Source organism: Melitaea cinxia, chromosome 10, assembly GCF_905220565.1.
Source record: "Melitaea cinxia chromosome 10, ilMelCinx1.1, whole genome shotgun sequence".
In the NCBI taxonomy this organism is placed as follows: domain Eukaryota; kingdom Metazoa; phylum Arthropoda; class Insecta; order Lepidoptera; family Nymphalidae; genus Melitaea; species Melitaea cinxia.
This window is the reverse complement of record NC_059403.1, coordinates 7,958,432-7,982,788: the sequence shown is the minus strand read 5'-3', so window position 1 is coordinate 7,982,788 and position 24,357 is coordinate 7,958,432. Positions and strand designations below refer to the sequence as shown.

General features: G+C 31.7%; 1 protein-coding gene across 1 annotated transcript in view; it reads right to left on the bottom strand.

Annotated features, from left to right (window-relative positions):
* The window catches only part of LOC123657333, a 172,288-nt gene that overhangs the window by 80,355 nt on the left and 67,576 nt on the right, over nt 1–24,357 (bottom strand). The window contains exon 2 of the mRNA XM_045592900.1: nt 18,963–19,017. The gene's annotated coding sequence lies outside the window, so the exon portion shown is untranslated. The remainder of the gene's footprint in view (nt 1–18,962; nt 19,018–24,357) is intronic.

Below are 24,357 nucleotides of genomic sequence, written 5' to 3'. Positions count from 1 at the left end.
ATATTTTGCTTCACTTGCTACACTTATATTTATTCTTTCTTATCAGATCAATCAGTGCAATACTAGATAATATGCTTTTATATAATAGACTAACGGGCCCGGTATAAAAAAAATATGAGGAGTAAAATTTACCGAGCGCATGACCTCGTTACGTTTCTCGTATCGCCATCTATCGCGTAAAGTCTAGTGCCGTAACGACGTTTTCTAATAACGCCATCTCGTGGTAACGTATCATCAATAGATGGCGTTATTTGATTCGTTTATTTGCCATTTGATATGGTATTAATGTTTTACTTAGACCAGTAAGCTTTTTTTGTACCTATTAAGACAGTCGATCTGAAGGAGTAAACTCCAGTCGTGCGTCGGAGCTAACACACAAACTTTTTTGTTTTAAGTGAACGTTTTCATACAGACAATATGCTTAACTAAAACAAATTTGGATATAACCGGTCTTTTGCATAGGGTAGTACAAACGTATAACAATATTTACAAAGAAGCGGATTTCGATTTATTTAGTAAAAAATTGACAATATAACAAACAGCGTACAAAAAAAAATATTATAATAGTTTAAATAAATTGATAATATATTTTATTCAATTTAAGTTAAATTATCCATTCGAAGTATACGCTGACAAAATAAATTAAATCCTAATTGCAGTTTATGTATTATTATTATCTTATGTAAACTTACCACCTAGTCCTGATATACTAGACACTTTGAAACATTGATTAGAACGTGTTTCGTGGCTCGACAGCGTGAAATAAACACGGAACAGATGTTAGAGTACTTTCACACTTCCTCTTAAAATATGAAAAATGATAGTTATTATAAAGAACATAGGTAGTATACGAAAAATAATGACTTGTGCATATGGTATACAGTATATTCTGACATTAAATATTGTTTCTTGATATGAATTTGACGGAAAACTCTCGAATTAAAACTGAAGAAATGCCCAACCCGCCTGCTCAGCGTGGTAATTGTGGACAAAACACATGAGTTCACGCCATTTTAGGCGCGAACTCGTGAAGGCCTATGTCCAGCAGTGAACTGTGATAGGCTGAAGTGAGCTTGAAATTTCATCATAAAATGTTTTTTTTTAAAGTTACATAACTATATTTTTTTTATAAAAAAGTGATTACTACTACTCATAATAATCACAATAGTAGACAAACATTTTGTACATTTGATACAATATATTACAATAATTTGGTACAAGATATACAAATCTCGTGATACAAGTCGCAAATATGCGATTAAACGGACGGATAATAATGCATTTGAACCTTGTCTGTAATACGGATGGCGAGATGTAACACGCAGCCTTACGCATGAATAATACAGATGTGTGAAACATCACGATACACCTACCGATGCGCCGGAGACAACCTAACAAAAGGACGTTAATGAGAAATTCGTGTACACAACGAGAGGCAAATCGGATTGATACTGATTTAGTGAAAGTAAGCATTCAGGGCAGGAGTATGGAACCGGTACTCGGACGTCGAAAAGTACAATAGCAACATTAGTGCTAACCGACCATCGACTACAAAGCGAAATCAAGCCTAGACAATCGTTAAGACGATCTTGAATTCATGCTTGTATGTCTTTTTATCTTTTTATTATATCTTTTTAGAACGTTTATAATCTGTATAAACATGACTCAATCAAAAGATTTCCTTATTAGTGAAAATGCTCAAGCAATAACAAATATTTATTCAGACATCACGGTTTGTGAAACAAAAACAAGTTATGTCTGAAATTCTTAAAATACTCTCTCTTAAAATGCTCACAAACTAACAAAAATCCGCTGTCAAAAAGTAAAAAAAATATTTAGTAAGTGATTCATAAATATCTGTAATTATATGAATCCATCACTTATTTCGCCATAAAATATAGCAATATAAATATATATATATATATATAGCAATATAAACGAAAAGCACTACCTATCTCGAAATAGCGAAACGGCCAAGCCACATATTTTGACTAAGGTGTAGATTTTGTGAAGTTAGGGCTTGTAGAGTTAGGGCGTGTAGAGTTAGAAGCTTGGCTCTACATGAGATCTGATAACTTTTTGACAGTGCGAACCATATGATCTCGTCTGGGCAACATTTTACATGAAAATGTTTTTGATGGGATTACTTTTGCTGTTTTTCACTAACGTTTATTAAATTTAAAAACAAAGTTTTTCAATTATTTTTCTATTATTTAATAATTTTAAAATTATTTTTAAATGCATTGTGGTTCAGTATTATCGTATTATAATATTTTATATCAGTCAGTCAGTTCAGCCTATTGCAGTCCACTGCTGGACATAGGCCTCTCCAAGTTCGCGCCAGACATCCCGGTTTTCCGCAATCCTCATCCAGCCTAAACCGGCAATCTTACAAATTATATATTATTACAATATTTTATATACCAAATCTATATGTGTAAAACAGATTGATTTATGAGTAATTTCAAAAAAAGGAGAAGTTTATTCGGAATTTTGTGCTGTGTGGCTACGGCACTAAAGAATTTAGCCACCCCCTCTCTTCCCGTGGGTGTCGTAAGAGGCGACTAAGGGATAACAAGGTTCCACAACCACCATGGAACTTAAGAAGCCGACCGATGGCGGGATAACCATCCAACTGCTGGCTTTGAAATACACAGGCCGAAGACGGGCAGCAGCGTCTTCGGTGCGACAAAGCCAGTACTGCGGTCACCAACCCGCCTGCCCAGCGTGGTGACTATGGGCAAAACACATGAGTTCACGTTATTTTTGGCGTAAACTTGTGGAGGCCTATGTCCAGCAGTGGACTGTATAGGCTGTAATGATTATTCGGAATTTACTACTAAATTCTGTGTATTTTTAAAATTAATTTGTTGGACTATAATAGACAAAACATTTGAACTTATGTATAAAAACCTACCCAACAACATTCATGCAAATAATTGATTATAATGATATTATTGTGAGTCTTATTATTACTTTTCCAGAACTAAAAATTACCATATATTATATATATATAGGCTAAAATCCTATTATTAAAAATAATAGGATATTTAGTAGCGTATTTTTTTAGAACTGTACTGTGGCCAGTAATATGAGAATTGATTGATTCGAATATTCTTTGTTTACAAAATTAGTAAAGATATACAAAATACCATTTATAACATTAGTAATTAATACTAGAGCACAATATTTATATCAGTATTTACATCTGATCATGGAGGATTTCAATACACATGTGACATCATAACATACTATAAAACAAAGTCGCTTCCCGCTGTGTGTATGCTTAGATCTTTAAAGCTACGCAACAGATTTTGATGCGATTTTCTTTGGTAAATAGAGTGATTACAGAAGAGGAAGGTTTATATGTATAATACATGTATTGTATAGTAGAAGAACGCTGATAGTTTTAGAGGTTTCTAATGTGATGTCGTAAATAAACAATTACTTATTTACTTATTTTGCGCTTACATTGCAAATATTTACTTTATATTTTATATTTAGTGTCAGCATTGGACCCGTGCGAAGCCGAGGCGGATCCCTAGTAATTATTAAAAAAGAAAGTAGAGACAGTTATTAATTGTTAAGACGCTGTTGAACACGATTTCGGTTATTACTGCGGTTTGGTCGGCTGTCAACCAATCGCAATGAACTCTGTAGAAAAGTAAGTATTACCGATTTTCGCATCATTAATTTCGTTTTATCTATATTATTTTGCTTTTCCTCGAAGTAACTTTGTTTAGATTGTGATTATAGAAAAGTCATTAAGTATCGATGTTTTGCTTTGTAAGAAAGTTAGATTAAATTCTTCGTTTATTTTGATTGTTCAAGTTATAATTTATGCAAAATCGCGTTTTAAAAGTAACAATGTGAATTACTTGTAATATCGATTATTTTTCGAAGAATATTAAGTTATAATAAAATCGTTATAATTAGTTAATTCATTTCACAAAAATAAATCACAAAAAATTTCATTAAAATTAAACTAATCAAAACGCCAAAAAAGTAATTCCGCAATTAAACAGATAATAAAAAAGATAAACATAAGGAAGAGTCGAACGCAAATGTGTTTTCAAAAGTAGGATACGGAGGAGGTAACTCTGACTTATCAAGTTAAATTGGAAAGTCACACGGGCGTCTTGTTCTGGGGTCACATGGGAGATGTATTAATTGTTTCTATTCCGCACCGGGACTGAACTTCACATGACTTTAATGTTATCCATTACCATAGAAACGCAATTGTAACTTACGATCTGGTAAGTACTCTCGTTCTCGGAAGATAATAACATCATAATAGCAAATTTACACAAAAGAACACCTGGTCCCTAAAAGCACTTTCATCGAGATATCGACTTCGCGGTAAACGGAAGCTATAACTTATTTGTAAGCAAGTAAGTTACTTCTCGGTAGTAATTTATATTTATTATATATGCATATAAATTATGCGAATTTAATTTAAAAATTCCTTATTTTAATAACGGAACCGTAATCTTATTTATGATAAAACGCAAATAAAATGTTGCAGTATTTTAATTATTTTTACCTTGCTTCCAATTACAATATAAAATACAATTTTATAATTGACAATTTTTACTCTTTACATTAATGGGATTTGTTGTATTTTATCAATATTTTATGAACGAATCGTGAAGTCACAACGACACGAGTCGACTATTTTTTCTGCGATGGTATATGCGAGAGTTGATTTTGGTAAAAGCGTTACAACTATGTATTAAGCTAATATGGCTTTATATTATGGCTATAAAACTATAAAAATCTTGTAATATAGTATTATTATTTTGAAAGATATTATTAGTATTGAATTTTTCGTCAATACGATAAAAATATTGTATAATTTAGTATTTTAAAATATTTTACGGTCTCGCTTTTCTGTTGACTCATCATCATCACCATCATCATTAATTCAACCTATTGCAGTTTACTGCTAGATATAAGTTCATGCCAAAAATCCCAGTTTTCCACAATCGTTATCCAGCTTCCACCGGCAATCTTCCATAGATCGTCGATCCAGCGGACCGGAAGGCGAACCACACTGCGTCTGCCATCACGCCATCATAGGTGTCCAATCCACTTTACACAAAATAAAACACTTCAACTTGCTTCAGTGGGCTATGTCAGTTACTTTCGTTATCTCGCGGATAGTCTCATTTCTAATCCTATCTTTATGAAAGATCCCAAACATAACCCGTTCCATTGCACGTTAAGCGACTTTAAAGCTTAAGCATATAGACTAGTCCCTTCGTCAGTGTCCACGTCTTGGCATTGTATGTACCTGTTTATTGGCGACAGCTAATCAGAATCGAGTGCGGTGGAGTGTTCTTATTTTACGATAAAAGAAACAGAGACGGTGGACGAGAGACATTCGATCGCCAGATCAAGAAGCCAATGTTATTCTACTCAGTAATTATTTATTATAATTTTTAAAGAAAATAAGTAATCTATAAGTTGAATCAAGAAGTTTTATTTCGTCAAATTAGTATTCTTATAGTCCACAATGATTCCGCATCAAATAAGGAAAGCACGTCGCTTACACTGTCTCTGTTCAAAATTATAACCAAACGCATCGATAATGGATTTCGCTGATAACGATAATGTATTGAGTACCCGAGATCGGTTGCAAACAGGCCCAGACAAGTTCTCTACGTGATCAGAATCTTGCGAAGACGATCCCTTTCAATTACGACTCTGATCAATAGTCAAATTCGGAAACGTCAGAACGACCCATTTCCCTCATTGCCATATGTATCATAATCATATGAATCATATTGTTCCATCCTTTGTGTTTATTGTTAGATAGCAAGGTACTTTGACACCGCAGTGATTTGACATATCAAGACTGATTAGTTCAAGCTGACCGCAACAATGGTATACGTAACTTATGTAACTTTACACAATACAAAGTAGCGCCATCTATCAAGAGAATTTGTTAGTTACGATGGCAAAGTTAGACAAAGTTTTGTATGATGAATTGGTTTGTTGACAAGCAAAACTATAAAATTGGCTTAAGTATTCTTTTTCATATACTTAATTCTAATAATTCTATATAAACGTGAAAAACATGACAATTACTGCGAAAATTTGTATAGTACTGACCTTGATGGTTTCACGCAGTTGTTTGACGGAAATCAAATATGGAAACATATGGTATCTGATACGTTTTCTATTGAGACAAAATAACATGTTAAAAAAATCTTTCTGATGTTACTAAGATTAAAACGTAGACGATTTACAAAGTTTTAAACTAAATAAAAGCACAAAGTCGATTTTACTACTTTGCAACGTCCACTTTTAACTTGCTCTTTTCATAACAGTTTCTGCCTCAATAGCTTGATTTATTTAAAACAAGAGCTTCTAACCATCACCGTAAGGCTTAATTAATCGTTCCTTTGAAACACTGCGATGTATTAAACCCGGCTCATCTGAGTTGCATAGAGCGTAATTGGAAAGCGCTAAGTCAGCTAAGATTTACCAATTAAGTGAATCAGCGGTAAAGCCGCCGTACAGTCAGCGTTCGCTCGAGTACGCCAGCCTCGGAAGCCACAATATCTTTTATTCTACACGAAGAACTTCTTAAAATAACTCTTCAATCTACCAGTTGTAATATTTATTTACGAGAAATTCTCAGTCGTTATGAACATCGGAAGTGAGAAATAATTAACTTGACAAAAAATGCTGTTAATGTCACTCATGTCATTAAGACTAATCTAATTATGAGGTAGGTTCCGTTTCGATTCTCGGAACGGAATGTAGGCCAAGTTATACCTGACATCTTGATTTTTTCCTGGCAGGTAAAATATAAACTAAATATGAGCCGAATCGCGAAAATTTGACGCGATATGCGAAAATTTTCAAACACACTATTTTTAGCTGTGGTTTGTTAGTTGCCTTACAAATTTTGCTCTCGCTCCGTCCCATACCATGATAAACTTGTATGTAGAATTATGTCAAACGGTTAAGCTACATAAGAAACAAATCGGCACACAGGGAATTATAAGCTTGTGGACATAACTTTATTTGAAAAAAAATACAAATATCCTACTCGCGCGGGAAGTGAACCCACGACCGCCGGTGTTTAAGCAGCGCGGCTGTTACTAAGCAGTTACTTATTTTAAAAAAAAATTACAACAAAATGTATACGTATTGTTACATAGGTACTTTAATAAATAATTTTACTTAAAATATGCCAAAATTTAGCATTCATATACTCTTTCGAAACGTTTTAATAATGTAATAAGACGTCAAGGTGAAAAGTGGATCTCCTAATGAAATGAGACTGACGGATTCAGCCAATAAAAACATTCTTCCAGGCGCAAGTCGGGTCATAGTATTTGCATAATAATGAAATACAAGAAAAAATCTCTTTAGAGAAAAACCTATATTACTAAGGCTTACGGAATTCAACCGGGATTGTTTTAAGAATAAAAAGAAACAGAACAAAGGTAAATTAAACAACGGAAACAAGCATTCGCTTGCACATAATTATTTAATCTTTTATTTCTTGAAGATTCTTTATTTAAACTCACTGCCTTTGCATCACGTACAAAGACATGGCCGCTTAAATTGGTCTTTATATTTGTGTCACCAAAACTTAAATTAATTTTAAAATTAGGAAAGTATCACCCTTTAGATTAAAGGTGAATCTCCTGGTACAGATCAAAAGGAGACGAGAGGACGATAATCTAATTTGCCCCGAGGGAACGATACAGACTATTTCAGAATGTCTCCTAGCATCAAAAATTAATTATAGGGTTGATAAATATTTACTCGAAAGTTTATCGCAAAATCATTTTCTGAAAACATAGCAACTAAATAACTTGTAAATCCTGTTACAGACCTATAGAAGAGTTAGTATCTATTTTGTAAACATTTGCGTAATGAAATAACTTCGAAATAATTTATTTGTAAAATAACAAGATAATTTTAATATTTCTTAAGGCTCAATAAAACTTAGCCTTGTCTTTGATTATACAACATCTCATTGAAAGTTAGAAAACTAATCATAATATTTCGTTAACAAAAGAGTACACCTCATTACAAAATAAACGGTACAGACTCTAATTAAAGTATGGTTATGAAATACATCAAATTAGAAATAAATTAAACAAGATCGAGTCTCGATAGTAATACATTATTATTGAATTATTTATAAGTAAGGAATTTGACTTTTAATTTTTCATAATAATATTAAAAAGTAATTCTAACTACTCTTGTTGAACAAAATCCTTACTATTCAAAATATTGAAATGCTTAGTCCCTATTCTAGATTACGTATTCAGATTCTGAGTGCATTTGGAAGATAAACTTGTCTATCGAGGGCAAATTCAATAACGTTGGCTATTGAGAAGTAATAACATTAAACTCGGTGCTATTCATTCTCATTGCTATTGTATTCTCTTAATTAAATGTTATTTTTTTTTTGTTTCTGTGTTATAGGGACTTGTATCATTTCTGCTTGTTATGTGTCAATTTTTTATCGATGAATCAGATAAAAAACCCTTCGCATTTACATTCACATGAGTTTTGTCGAAGGAGTACGCAAATTGGGCCAATTTAGTATTCTATTGCCATATTTTTAAGTCACACGAAGACTTTCTTTCTTATCATTTTTTTTTTATTTTAATTTTTTCTTTTACCAAAAGCATCGCAATTGCGTTGAAGACCCTACCCCAATACCCCCCAGAAGCTCTGGTCATCTCCCTCACCACAGGAACAACACTGCTTGAAAGCAGTTTCATTTAGCTGTGGTCTTCTGTAAGGTCGGGCTGCTCCAGATTTTGAGCAGGATGTTTCCTGCTGTGTTTGTTCATATTTAATTATTTTGGAAGTTAGAATAGACCTCAGTTTGTTCATATTCAATTATTTTGGAAGTTAGAATCAGAATAGTTCGGAGATATAAGGGATAATTTAAGGCAGAATATATTTTACCTGTATAGTTATTAAAATATTTACTACTATTCATTTCTCAACTCAAACTTAAACAACGAAATGATTAAAAACGTACAAAATACATAATTATATGTCTTTGAAATATGGGTCCTCAAATTGCAATAAAAGAGTCCTAAAAGACAATATAAAAGATATTGCAAGTGAACGAGCGCTTTGACGTTATGAAAATCGACAAAAACAGTTTTTTTCCGGAAACAATGTTTTTTCGAAATCTGTTTGACACACATCAAGTTTTGTATGTCCCAAAAAAAAATTTAATGGCTTCAACAAGGTCACAGTAGGTTCAGCTCATAACATGAAGTTTGATACAATGCGATAAAGCAATGGTGTGTAAAGAGGGATTTTTCAAATAATAAAAGAATCACTATACACCTTATGGTATAATCTATTAAATATTAATTATTTTCCTTCAGGTTTAATTGATCAGGTCAATTTACAAAATTATCTTTATGATTTTGTTATTCATTACTTAAAAAATCCAAGGTGTGATTGTTTTTGAAACAAATTGTAAAAAAAATGTAAATCAGTGCAATTTTGTCAGTATTATGTGTATTCAAAACCAGCCAAATTTTAATATAAGCCATTTGATTTTGATTCACATGTTCTATCCACTGAAACTGGGTCAAATATTTGAAAAAAAAATCTGTAAATCTTTTGGTGAATTAGTGCTACTACGTCTTTAGCAATTAAATATTTTATTGGTTTTATTAGTTTTACTTAAATTATTTTCAATACATCAAAACCTTATATTTATGTTTATTTATCTAGCTATCGCCTGCGTTGATTACGAATAAGTCATGATATTTGTAAATAAAATATTGATTTTGTAGTGATACGCCGTTTAATTAATGTCCTTCCTCTATCAACTAAATCGTTCGCCACGAGATGTCAATAGTCTGTGCATGTTTACAGTAAGTGTAATATAGTACTGTCAGTCTTGTACGTCTGTTACAGGTGTCGCGATACTATGCAATAACGGCAGAGCTCGATTTGTCCCGGGCACAATTGCTTTGTGTCCCCATTCTTCAGCGGCAGCGGTGCAGATAAAGAATTAAAATAGTTGTGTTTGTTCGCAAACGAAAAAAAAAACTTGAATTACACCGCCAAGTAATACGATGTTGGTAGGCGAAAAAATAGTCAAGTAAATACGTGGTATCAAAGATTATTTTCAAAATAGTCATCGATTCTCGATCAAAATTTAAATAAAACCGCACGAAAAGTACCACCTTTCAATTAAAAAAAGGATTATAAAAATCGATGTAACCAGTACGAAGTTATGACGTACAATACAACGCGGATCGACAAAAAAATAGTCAAGTCAATTTGCATTATTAGCAACAACTAAAAAAGTAATTATTAACTCTCAATAAATTATAAATGGGATCACATGACACTCATTGCCTTTTGATTAAAAAAATTAATCGTAATCGGTCTGATCTATCTGAAATTCTGAGGTAACATAATAAAAAATACAGTCGAATTGAGAAACTTCTTCTTTCCTTTAGTCAGTTAAAAGTTTCACAATTTTCTTCTCTACATTTCGAATAATGTACCTATATGCTCAAAGTAAACTTTAAAAGTATTTATACAGTAATCTAATCTTATATTATTAAACAAGCAATTCTTGTACATATATAATCTGAATTTCGGAAACTGCTCCAACAATTTTCATGAAATTTAGTATGCAGGGGATTTCGGGGGCCATAAATCGATATAGCTAGAATTCATTTTTAGAAAATGTCATTTTATCCCTGTTTTTAGGCAATGAAAAAATGGCTACAACATTGGTAGAATACGAAGGTAAATTTCGCACTTGTTAATAAAATTGTAATAGCTCAGGTAGGAAATCGGCCGGTCGGGATCGACCGAGCAACCACGGTTCAAATCCCCATCGATTAATTTTTTCCTTTTTTTTCTAATTGCACTCATGATTTTTTTATTTAAATAACCAGTTATATTTTTTATTATTTTGTCAGTAAAATCGGAAAATATTATTCATATTTTATCAATATGTAATTCATATTTAAATATGATTTCCAAAAAACACGATTTATTAAAAAATACCGAGCTAAGCTCCGTCACCCAGATACTAGTTCTATTTTAAACGAATCTTGACAATTTTAACGTTTAAATGTTGATTTAATTAATTAAACAAATTCTTCTACATTTTTTTGTACCATGCCTTAGGTATGGATGCCATACCGAGAAACGAGGACCAAATGTGGTGCCTATCCCTTTGTAGTAGTTGCGATATGACCAAATATACACACCCACAATAACTGAGACTTATTCAAAAATAACTTCCTATATACATATAAATAAACGACCATGGTAATTTAATAGTGAAATAAAGGCTCGCTTCAGCCTATCGCAATCCACTGCTGGAGATAGGCCTCCACAAGTTCACGCTAAAAATGCCGTGAACTCACGTGTGTTGCCCACAGTCCCCACGCTGGGCAGGCGGGTTGGTGACCGCAGAGCTGGCTTTATCGCACCGAAGACGCTGCTGACCGTCTTCGGTCTGTGTATTTTAAAGCCAGCAGTCGGATGGGATGTGCTGTGTGGCTACGGCACTAAAGAATTTAACCACCCCCTCTCTTCCCGTGGGTGTCGTAAGAGGCGACTAAGGGATAACAAGGTTCCACAACCACCTTGGAACTTAAGAAGCCGACTGATGGCGGAATAACCATCCAACTCCTGGCTTTGAAATACACAGGCCGAAGACGGGCAGCAGCGTCTTCGGTGCGACAAAGCCAGTACTGCGGTCACCAACCCGCCTGCCCAGCGTGGTGACTATGGGCAAAACACATGAGTTCACGTTATTTTTGGCGTCAACTTGTGGAGGCCTATGTCCAGCAGTGGACTGTATAGGCTGTAATGATTGATGATTGATGATTGAGTCGGATGGTTATTCCGCCATTGGTCGGATTTTTAAGTTCCAAGGTGGTAATGGAACTGTATTATCCCTTAGTCCTATGTCCAGCAGTGAACTACGATAGGCTGAAGTGATGATGATGAGGAGTGATGAAAAAATAATTAATGAAAATTAATTTTAATGTGAATCCTGACTCCACGACTTTACCTAATAGATTTAAAAGGAATCATTTAAATTCATTCGCTGTGATAGTATTCTTCAATATCTATGGAAATGAAGCAGAAAAGTTTCTGACTGTTTTAAAAGATTTAGCATTGAAGATAAAAAAATTAGAAAAAAAAGTATATCGGCAAACATTGGAATGTGATTTAGTATTATGTAGAAGTAGATGATAATCGATAAGTATAAAGAAAAATGTATGTGGCATGAATATGTACCTATAGTACTGACTAAAACAAGTCTGAAGTAAAGTAACAATTATTCTTATAATTCCAATTTTTTTTTCTCAAGCTTTGAACTTTCTTACATTGTCCTAGTTCTAGCTACGTACTTGCACATTATCATTGGTTTCGAATCATTTCTCATATATTATTGATTGATTGATATGTTTGGAAATTCGGTTCTCTGTTTTGTTCCTTGAAAATACTTTATGAAAGTAAAAGTTTATGTCTTTATACATTTGTGAACCCTTGTAACCCATGGGAAAGATAAGCTATTATTGCCTTCATAAATCATATGAATTGTAACGTATTGTTATAAAATTAACAGCGGTGTTCAATAAATAGGTTATCTAACATAAAAACAATTTTTCAATTGGTAAAATAGCTATGTATAACTTTTCGACAGTTAACACGTCGTAGCAAGCAACACGACTTTAAAATTAATATTAAACGCTAATATCCAATTTGTGTCCATTTGAAACACTTACAATAATTTATGAAAACAAATTAGCATAGGCAGTAAAAATTTATACGACAAAAGTCAAAACACATTCAGTAACACATGCACCTGCTTAAGAATTCCATAAATTGCCACAAAAACGCATGCAAATGAGGCATGTTCCCATTTTACCCGCATGTGACGCTTTAAATTGCAAAAGCGTTCTGAAGTTTCAATTTTGATACCAATCGAGTTTACTGCGAAGAGCGTGGAGTTAGAAATAGGCGATTTAATGTGCAAAATGTTCACAACAGTTATTAAAACCTACACAGAAACGTGAATGATATTTGAAAAGAATTTTCTCTAAACATTCATTTCATATTCATTTTAGCTTTTATACAATATTTCCATTTCATATTTTTTTGATATATCATGACAGATTTACCATGTATAAATTTCGTTAAGAAGATTTACATTTGCTATCACAAATGTGAACTTCATAAATAAAATACAAAATATACATAATTAATTTAGCTCGTAGTTTTATTTCTCTAATTACTTTCATATTTCAACATTAATCTGTATAAGTCTAACAAGATTTTTATATTAATTTTATTTACTTCACACTTCTAGAATTGTTTTCTATCTAAAGGTAACACTAAGCTTTAGTCAATGCTAAAAATTCATTACTGATCAAAAATTGAATGCAAATGAAAAATGTTCTGTTTTACTCGCATATGGGCCAAGTGGCGCGTTAAATTGCAACAGCTTTGTGAGGCGTTTTGTGCAAATTTAAAAACAGAAACAGTTTTTTTTTCGTAGCTTAATAAACTCTTGTACTTTAATAAAAACTTCACATTCGCTTAATTAATATGGGACTTAAATCCAGGGAAATTATTCTATATATAAATAAAACGAATCGGAGAAATGTATGTACGCGCATAACATCCATATAACAATACCAAATTATAGAAATCTATTTTTAGGTCCATCATTATTAAATTATGAAGATTTTAATGGAGACAGCTAGTCTTAATTTAAAAATATTGAAATATTATAACTAGATGACTTATTGGCTTAGTGGTCACAGTTGTCACAGCGCTAGTGGTACATATTTTTTGGTCATCTTAAAACAATTGTGCTTTTGTACTACATTTGTCGTGGTCTGAGCATTTATGGTTTTGTAGTAAGTGTGTTACCAGCACAGGATTACTTCCCTATTTGTTATTTTATTTATATTTAATACTTAATATATTTTTTGCGTATTATTTTTTCAGCCAATCCTAAAATTAATATACTGGTGTTACTTACAACTTGTCAATTATATCGTTAAACATTCATTAAATTAAATGAAACAAGGAAAATACTATGCCATCAATGTTAAGAAAAATATCAAGACTGTACACAAACTATTCGTATAATAGTAGTCTTATTATTATTCCTAATATTTTCTTGGAGAATTATACTAGCGAGATAAAATTGACGTTTATTGTGAACAAACAGGAAGAATTCTGGTTAAACGTTGGACCGAAAATCAGCAGGATAGACATTGTCAAACAAAATGAGCAACACATTATTTGCGTAACTATAGTTGAATGAAACATGAACAAAAAAAAAATCACGTAAGTCTTAAAAATGTTAAGATGATGGATGTGAGGTCGGCTGAAAAAATCCTAAATCCTAAAAAATTTAAAATTACTTTTTATTTGTCTTTATACTGATAAAATTCCAAACATAAAACCCTCTTTTGGCAGTTAGGTAAAGCAACCCCGCTTATTGAATATGCAAACAGTAAACTTTACAGAATAGATAATAAATAACTCTGATAGTATAATTTAACGAGGCCATCCTTATCGGAATTCTTACGAAATTGACGACGATACCAAATTTTATACTCTTAGTTAAATTGTTGGTACCTACTTATTTATTAAAATAAAACTAAAAGAATACCAAAAATTATCTTAAGCTTTACGTACCTATTTTCTTGTGATTAGTATAGTTATATTAAATATACAAGTTATTTATTATAGGAGTAGATAAGCGGAAACGGAACTTTGAATTTCTACCAAAAAGTATATTAAAAATGGAGTTTGGTAGTTTCAATGATCTTTGGATAGATTCACTTAAGTACACAAGAACTGCAAATTTATATAAACATATTTACTATTATTGTTTATATTACCTTTCTTCTTTTATTTATCCTTGAACTAAAATATCAACTTAAATAAGTAGGTATTTATACTTTTTTTAAAGTTTATATAACCTTTTCTCTTTTTTTCTACTACTACGCCACTTATATAACCTTTAAGATGTACATAACAATAAGAACTCTAGATAAAATTATACAGTAGTTTAAAAATTACGCAAAACATATATTAGTTGTCTCAAAATAGGTGACCTTTACATAATTATAATTTAATTTGCACCTGTGTGAAGCTTAGTAGGTATTTTTTATTCATATAAATATATATCGGTCTTTTAGCGATAAGACCGCATTTGTGCATCTTCCTCTAATTGTACTACTTTTGTTTGTATCTTTTAATGGTGTGCAATATATAATATTATTATTATATTACTGGATGTCACTCCACCCGCTTAATATATAATAGATACATATATTATAATAAATACTCATATAAATAATATAGTAAATTTACTTATACTTACATATATAAAAATAAGCGGATAGAGGAATACGGCCCGGCAGGAAGATAAAACGGCCGGGGGTTAAGGGCTGTAAGCTGAGAAACCGGCGGACAATCCTAGCCGAGTCAAGTAACACCGTCTTCTGCATCCTGGCTGCGAGCGAACTTATATTATTATTATTATTATTATTCATTACAATCCCGTAGCTGAGCATTATACGATTTGAAATAAAAAGCAATACGACCAATTGTATGATATATAAAACGCCTTTAACATCGTATGTTGCTATATATTCGTTGGACAGCCGGCCCATGTCTCATATGGCAATAGTGCAGTGTATTCCGCACCCCATGTACTGCGTTTGATTTGTTTTATTCGTTGCCGAGTACTTTCCGTTCCCCATTCGTATGAATCAAACCGAGCGGACTCATTTATTTGATACCGAGTGGAAATATACCCACATCGCATGTATACATGTACATGTGTGTATCGTAACGTTCGAACTATTAAAATGGAAAGAGTTAGGTAAAGTTAGTTAGTGATTTTTAGATATAAGCAAAAAGTTTGTTTGTTTGCATGTTTGGAAGCATTTATTTTTTGGTCTGTAGATTCCATTTATTTACTTGTTTGTATTAAAAATCCCGTTTTTAAGTAAATTTTATACTCTGTAATATATTACTTTGTGGGTCACAATTATAAACTGTATCCATAAAAGTAAAATCGATCAGCTTTTATTATACAAGGATCAGATTTGGCGAATGTATGTCAAGAAAGTGTATGTACAAGATAAGTCTCAGTTAAGCTTTTGAAAAAATAACTGGTGTAAAAAACAAAATACATAATGTATCTATTTCTAACCGACAATTTAACGTGTCTGTGTGTGTGATGAGTAATTATCTTGATTTTTTTTTAAAGTAACTTGAGATAAATAACAAATGAAAATAATTCTAAATGAGTACCATCGAACCATCATTACATAAACATCTTCGAATACAGTTAAAACGAATATTTAAAGCTCACTGCGAATTAGGACAGCAATTATCTTTATTTCCGCCTCTAATATCCTATCTTATTATATTATGTTAATGGGTTACGATCGTAATATAATTCCTTATTCTAATTAACCATTAAGAAAGTCATTCAATGTTATGTAATTGAGTTGAAGAGTTTGCCACTTTACATGACAGCAGTAATAAACATCTTTGAAATTACTTAACATGATTACTAGACTTATTTTGAGGCTACGTTTGTGTTGTATTTTTTCTTAAAACTAATAAAGTTAAATAAATGCCACAAAAATACCAAAACATTAATTAAAATACTCAACTTATAAGCTCTATTATGTTAATATATAAAAATAAAAAAACTTTCTTTAAAATAAATAAAACAGAGAAAATTGTATTTTGCTAAGAAATGCGAGGATTAAAAACTATCTGATTCAATGGTCTAACTATTTAGCGATCAACCTCCATTATTTGTCTATTAATCTTACTTTAAATGTACGAAGGCGATAAAAAGTACTAGAAGTCTTACTCGAGCGGGTCGAATATGCTAGAATAAAAATAAAAGTAAGCAAATGTATGTCTTTAGTTGTTACGATTAAATTTTAAGGAATTCTGCCGTAATTGGGTCAAACGATTAGCACAAAAGCGTTTAATTAGTGGTGATTTTTAATATAATTAGCGCCATAATTTATAAAGTTTGTTTCAAAACAGGTGGAAGCTTTTCGATAAGATTCTGTTTATAGAAAAAAAACTCCTAAGGTAGTAAATGATAATAATAAAAATAACTAACAATATACGATATAAGAACTTTTTACTTTGCATTAAATTTACTGTTTTCAATAATTAAGAAATACATAAATTTTATTCTCATTAGCATTCGAAAGCAACAATCTTTCGGTGTTCTATTCTACCCGAATGGTTAAACGTACATTTTGCTTCCATTTAAAACAATTTGTGACGTTAATGAATCTAAAAGGTCTATTTTCAAATTGACTGTTGTTTTCGGACGTGGTTAGCGAACGATTTTTTTCCCAAATTAATTAAAAGTCACCATGGGCCAGCTAACTCGAACGTGCCCAAAATACCACCCAACTTTCATTTATTCCAACTACTTTATTTCTGTCTGCCCATTCCTAAATTAAAAAAGTGAAGTTCCGACTTTACCGAAGAAAAATTAATTTGCAAGTTTCGAGTCATCATAAATGAATTCATTTGATTCAATTGTAAATTACGCTTATCGCAGCATCTGGTATGAAAGAAGATTTATTATTGTCTGTAACAATATGAAATTTCATTACGAACTATTTATTATCTCAAAAATGTAAGAAAGAATGGAATGGTATGGAGGTAATAATAAATGGGTATTATAGTGTACTTTTTTATCTTAATAACATCTTCGGTCTAGTGGGTTCAGATAGATAAGCCTTAATTTAATACGGCCTATGAATTTTCGTTTGAGGTTTTTGTATAAAGTTAATTCTAGCAAACAAACTATTACGGTAAATTTGGACTATAGGATTGTACACAACGATTACCTATTTAAAATAGACACGTTCCTCAGTTTTGATGTAAATTTTGACATTGTCAGTTGTGACATGACATTGTCATTCTTGAGGGAGTTTTTTTTTACCGACTATTGCAAACTTAACTTTTACATTAAATGACTAATATCCAACTTTTAAATAAAATATATCAGTACATTACGCTTACGCTTCAGCCTGCTATATCACACTGCTGCCCGCCAAGCTGCTCCCATGCGGGTTGGCGGTTATATTCTCTACTATAAGTAACGATCGCTATTATTTTGTACATGATAACAACCAGAACCGCCATCTTAATCTGCTCTTCTAGGCACTTTGGGAAGACCCACAAGGTCAGACACCCAGACTGAAGAAGAAAAGAAAGAAATATTTAAACAAATACAAATATCCTACCCGCGCGGGAAGTAAACCCACGACCGCCGGTGTTTAAGCGGTGCGACTGTTAGTAAGCAGTTAGTTATTAAAAAAAATATTTATTACAACAAAACATACGTAGCGAGCTAAATTCACCAGGCTGCTCCAAGGCGGTCGGCAGATATATTCTCTACTGTGAGTAATGATCGCTATTAGTCGTACATGACAACAACCGGGACCGATAGCTTAACATGCTCTCCGAGGCAAGGTGGGAAGACCCACAAGGACAAACAATCAGCTCGGAAATAGCTATTTATATAAACGTAAATATCCACTCCGAGCGGGAATCGAACCCGCGACCGTCGGTGCCCGTTAGGTGCCGCCAACAGGGCACACGCACCACCACACCATTACACCAGAGCGGTTGTATAATATGAATATATCATACGACCGCTCTGGTGTAAAGATGTATTAAGCTGTTCTAGTTTGGTCAATGCCAATAGTATAAATGTTCTAGAGAAATAATATAAAGCACTAAAAAGCATCATTTTTAATGTTCATTAAATTAAAACGGCATTGAGCTCTTTACCCGTAAAAAAAGTTGTATCATTTTATCAGAGTGAATAATATTTCATTCATTTTTCAGAATTTTAACATATACTCGTAATTTGAATATTTTGTTCGATTTGTACTTACGTTAAGCTTCCCCAGCAGCAAATCACTTCTTGTTGTTGTCAAGATTGTGAATTACCTGTAATTATAAAAATAATAACATAAAATAACGAGCCAATTAATAAAATTTGTATTTTCTGTTGCTATGCTTACAGCCATATTATATGTGTGTTGGTATAGGTTATACTCGGAAGCCATTTTATACAATAAGAACCAATTTTAAACAATTCCAATTCAGTTTTTATTAACGTTCATTAAAATTGTCATTACAATCATTAAAAATATCTACTGATGACATAGAGTAATAAAAACTGCGAGCCGCTAACACTATCACTATATGACGAAAAAATCCCCAAAACATTTTTCGCCCATTACAGACGCTAGTTTTTGTCATAGTTTTTTGATCGAGAATTATTTTGTACGACTCTAACGTTCGTATTCACACGTGTTATACAATAAGAACTATACAAGCTGATAATAAAATCATAGTATGTAGTTTATATAATATCACACAAAAAAGTTATGAATTGCACAATGTACGGTGTGCTTAAATCACCGAATTTTCTAGAAGTTTCTCGACTATTGAATACGCTTTTCATTTCACTTAATTTACAATTTTAATATTCACACATTATCTACATTTTACAATAACCAAGAAGGTGACAGTTCAAATTTGAACAAGTGACAAAATAATTTGAAGTTCTATTAATGGAAATTTGTCTAGATCTCAATCACCACCTTGAAATAGTGTGACGGATTATATTTCAACATTTATATTAAGAATTTAATAATAGTTTGTCAAACTCGTGAAACTAGAAACGTAAAGTCAAATCGTCTACAGCCTGTCAACGATTAATTAGCCTTGATAAAATACTGAATCCGTATATTAATATTGGTTTTATTGTATAGCAGAATAATTTCCTCTTAATGGGTCACACTGCATAACTTTTAATTACAACCCATACCACAGCATACGATAAATAATAATATTGTTCACGTATTCTGTGAGTGGTGTAAAAAATTATAATTCAATCAACTTCAATGACACTAGACTATAGCACTGACATTTAAATTAGGATCTATTCAAATTACTTAAAATAAAACTGGTAAAACAAACAAAAATAATTTTATTAAAATAGTTTTAATGTTTTTTGTACCATTAGTTCACGACAATTTTAAAGAAATGTTATGAAATGATAGATACAGCTTTTGAGATAGTTTTAATGAGACTTTATTTTATTGAACTAACGTAGATAACTATACAATTGTACAAATAACTCAATTTTATTTTTAAATAAGTATTTATATATATTTGATATATCCGATGAAATCTTTCCATCAGTCTAAGACAGGTCACATTAAAATGGGCGTTTTTTTATTATTATAAAATAATTTGTACCAAACATAGCACAGTATCAATAAAAAGCAAATGACTATGACTAATTGTGTAAAGACCTCGAACAGTCATACATTATAGCGTTATTAAAAACAACAAGAACAAAAATATGAAATATTAAAACATAAAATGTCTAATTAAAATCTTAACGCTTATATTAAGATTCATCAATGTGTAATAAAGACATATTTTGTAATTGATGTGAAACTAAATTTCACACCTAAATTATTAACGTTTCCTAATTACTCAAGATCTAAGTCTTTAAAATATTTGATCTTTAATTAAAATAACAATTACAACTTAGTTATGACACTTATTTTATAAACTAATTACAAAACATAAAATCATGATTTTAGTCTTTTTTCTCCGACATAGTCAGAGACTGTTCTTTTCTAGGACTCATTCATGCTAGCTGTCGCACTTTAATTCTGTACACCTTCTACATCTCCATCCTGTATATAATATATATCAATAATGTGGGTAATATATGTATAAATATGGCAAATAACATGGGGGTGGAGGTCCCAGATCACCCTCACAGCCCACGCGAGCTGCTAGTAAATGGTAGTTTGATCTCTTGCGACGTATCTATAGCAACCCCGCCCGTGTAAAAACGTGGGGTTTTGAACTTCAATTTTCGAGTTCGTTTTCTAGGCATTTGCCTTCTGTGGCGTAAACTAAAGTTTATACCAGACACTCCATGCCATCACATGTTCAAGTATGCTTTCATTACATAGAAAATATATATTTATATAATATAAATAAAACCACTTACACCTACCACTCTTACATTTAAGTAAATGTATACAAAGATTGATTCTATATCATATAAATACTTAACTCTTAAATCCAATTCTCCATGCTAATGGAAGCAGAAAAATTACAAGCATGTGTCCATTTTATCAATAAAACATGTGGACAGTCGTTGAACATTTTAATTTCGCTAAAAGCGCCCATCTCATTGTAGCTGGACCGATGATTCTGGATTTTCCTACACCACTGCAGACCGGGGATAATGTATCGAACATCTCCCAGGTGATCGCTAACGAGGATTGTGCTAGCAGGTACATATATTGCTTTAAATGTTAACCGATTCATTTCGAATAGTACTTCGTTACTATTTAAGCGAACTTGTTGAAGCGTCTAAACATGTTTTTTTTTTTACTTTGTTCAACTATATACACTTTTAATTCGGTCACAAATGTAAAGTAATGATATAAATAACAATTATTGTTAATCTTTTATATAATTGGGTTTATCGGATTTTATTATTATATGTATAAATCTACTGCTTTATCACATGTGATTTAACCAATAACATTCATTATTATTACTCCAATCATGGAGTAAATTCGAATTCAATTTGGTGAAAATAAAATCAATATTATACGATTACATTAACCGAAACATGAATTCAGAGGCAATAAGGTGTTTTGTTTTAAGTTGTTTTCTTTTCATCGAAGTATATTTACTTTTTTATATTTTTAGAGTGTATTCAACTTTGTTTATCTTCGGTTAATATAATACACCAAATAAATATCTTTGTTTCTTGGCATTATAATTAATCTTAAATTAATTAATGTGACCCACTAAGAATTTTGTTACATATAATAATTCACTTTAATTTGGTTAAGTATATTCAGTTTTGAGAATATCTGCATCGTTCTTAAGGGATACAGTACTATGTTAATACCACATTTACTAAGGTTGTTGTCCAACCAAATGAAGCTTTTAGACACGTGAATAATTTCAATAAATTAATAACATTGACAGCTATAATGAAATCTGTTACAGCTGATAAATAAACACATTCTGCTGTGCGTGAAATTTTGAAAATATTATATAAAAGATTATTAATACGTGAAGCAAAAACTTTGTACCCCTTTTTACGAAAGTTGCGTGAAAGGAGGAGTATGAAAGTGTACGCACTTATAGTTTATAGAGAAGGAGTGCACAATGCTAATATTTTTTTTTTATTTAATATAAAATATATTGCATAAATTAAATGAATAAAAAAAAACATTACACACACTACCATATGTATATGTGACACACACATAACTATCCAACTGCTGGCTTTGAAATACACAGGCCGAAGACGGGCAGCAGCGTCTTCGGTGCGACAAAGCCAGCCCTGCGGTCACCAACCCGCCTGCCCAGCGTGGTGACTATGGGCAAAACACATGAGTTCAAGCCATTTTTGGTGTGAACTTGGGGAGGCCTATGTCCAGCAGTGGATTTCGATAAGCTAAAGTAATAAGTGAAGTATAAAGTGAAGCAATAAGTTCTTGACGTTAGCTAGAAATAAGTTAGTGAGGCCTCAGAGGGCTTGCGATATATGAAAAAAAAAACAGTTACAAAATAATCTTTGCACAAATAAATTACAATCCTATGAACAGCCCGAAACATGCATTTGTAACCTTACTGTTAACTACTAACTTACTAATTCAATGAAGTAAAATTCCTTTAAAGTTTTGAAATGTTAACCTCGTATGAAAAAAAAATATTACAGCACAATGCGTTTTAATTTTGAACCCATAACGTTATCTACTTTATTTAAATTCGTATATTATATTTTCAATAACAAAAATTATTACTCCAATTAGTTTGACAAATTATATAAATAAAAAAGCAAGTTTAAGGGGCTTCACTGGTAATTGTCATTAAAATATATAAAATTTACAAAAATGTTTTAACTTCAAAAACATTTTTATCTGAATATGTATAATAAAAAATGATAATGAATCACCAAAGTTACCGGGGAGTGGTATAATTTACGATTTCTTTCCATTTTTATTAGTTTTTATGGTATATTTTCTTTTAAAAGATAGTTCAAACATACGGGCATTACAAAATGTTACTTTGTAATGCCCGTATGTTAATAACAGGAAGGACTTGAAAATACAATTGATATTATAACAATATTGGTAAAGAAAACAAATAATAAAACAAATAAAGCTACTTAAACGTATCGGCGGATCCCGTCGCAAACATGTTCATCGCGACAGTCGGTAAAGACCTGGAAACTAATTACTTTGTGGCAATTGTATTTAAGCTGGCGTTTAAAACAATTAGTCTGGCAGCGCCGAGCGAATAGACGACATTCTTAGTTTCACTACACACATTAATCAAGACAGCCGAGAGACATGTCTTTATGTGTGTACTAGCGATGCGAACCAACTTTGTAATGGTATTGTGTGTATTTTTGTCTAAATATATTTTGAAATATTTACGAAAATTATATATTATAAAGTATCCAAAAAATCAATTGCAGTAAATTTTTTTTGCATTAGACAGAGTCATTCTTGAAGAGGGGTATTAGTTAATACATATAACATCACACTTAGCTTACAAGCTATCCTATATATAGCTTATATCCTACAGGATGAGAATGAAAACTAAAGCTTAACTCACGGATACGTCAAATCTTATAATTTGCTAAAGTTTTCGAGAAGCAGTATATGTATGTCGAGATTTAGTCATCAACTTTGTGCTTGTACGTATTATTCAAACAAATAAAATATAACTTTAAAACAATCTAAAATTCAAACATGAAATTGTAGATTATAAATTTTCTATTTATAATTTTAAGCTTGTTTTACTTTAAAAAAAATAATAATTGTAAACTATGTCTGGTTTTATTTCAACTTAATAGTCACTTCAATTGAATATAATATAAAATCATTTAATAAGCTATGTGTTGATATAAATTACACGGTAAACGAACAGGTATATCTCTAATCAATCAAGAATCTAGGAATGATTTACTCTGACTAACGAATTGAATTATCGCCAAATTGTAGGCGATTGAAACTGACACGGCGTTAACGAAGGCAGTGTGCAAGCCATTTGTAAGTGCGACAAATATTTAACTCTAGACTAATCAATTGTAATAATATTTATAACTACGCCTCTTAAGTGAAACAATCTCTTTAATACAGTACGGACTACAATAAAAAAAACAATCTTGGTGAATCATTTTTAAGTAGGTACTTACTTATCAGCAATTTCTCCACCAAAGGA